Below are 370 nucleotides of genomic sequence, written 5' to 3'. Positions count from 1 at the left end.
GGGAAAGAGCTGAGATTTTTCACACCCAAAACTGTAAAGTTTTGTTTTGTAAAAACATTTGTCTCACCATTCTTCGAACCAGAACTGAACTACAGACACAGCTTCCGATCTCACTAGAATCTTTTTGCACAAAATATAAATCAATCTAATACCACAATGCTTTATCTTGGCAGATATGTAAAAACACTGTGAGGAAAGTTTTGTTATATACAGCAACAATTCTCAAACTGGAGATACAACTTTATGGGGGAGGAGAGTGAATCATGAAAACAGACAAGGTTGCCAAAGGACCTCTGAAGAAGGACTGTAGGATGCAGCCAGGGGAAGCTGCCTCAGAAAGGGGAGGAACAGAAACAGCACTAAGTAGATT

This window comes from Phaethon lepturus, unplaced genomic scaffold, assembly GCF_000687285.1.
Source record: "Phaethon lepturus isolate BGI_N335 unplaced genomic scaffold, ASM68728v1 scaffold1081, whole genome shotgun sequence".
Taxonomy (NCBI): Eukaryota; Metazoa; Chordata; class Aves; order Phaethontiformes; family Phaethontidae; genus Phaethon; species Phaethon lepturus.
Note: the sequence above shows the minus strand (reverse complement) of the source record.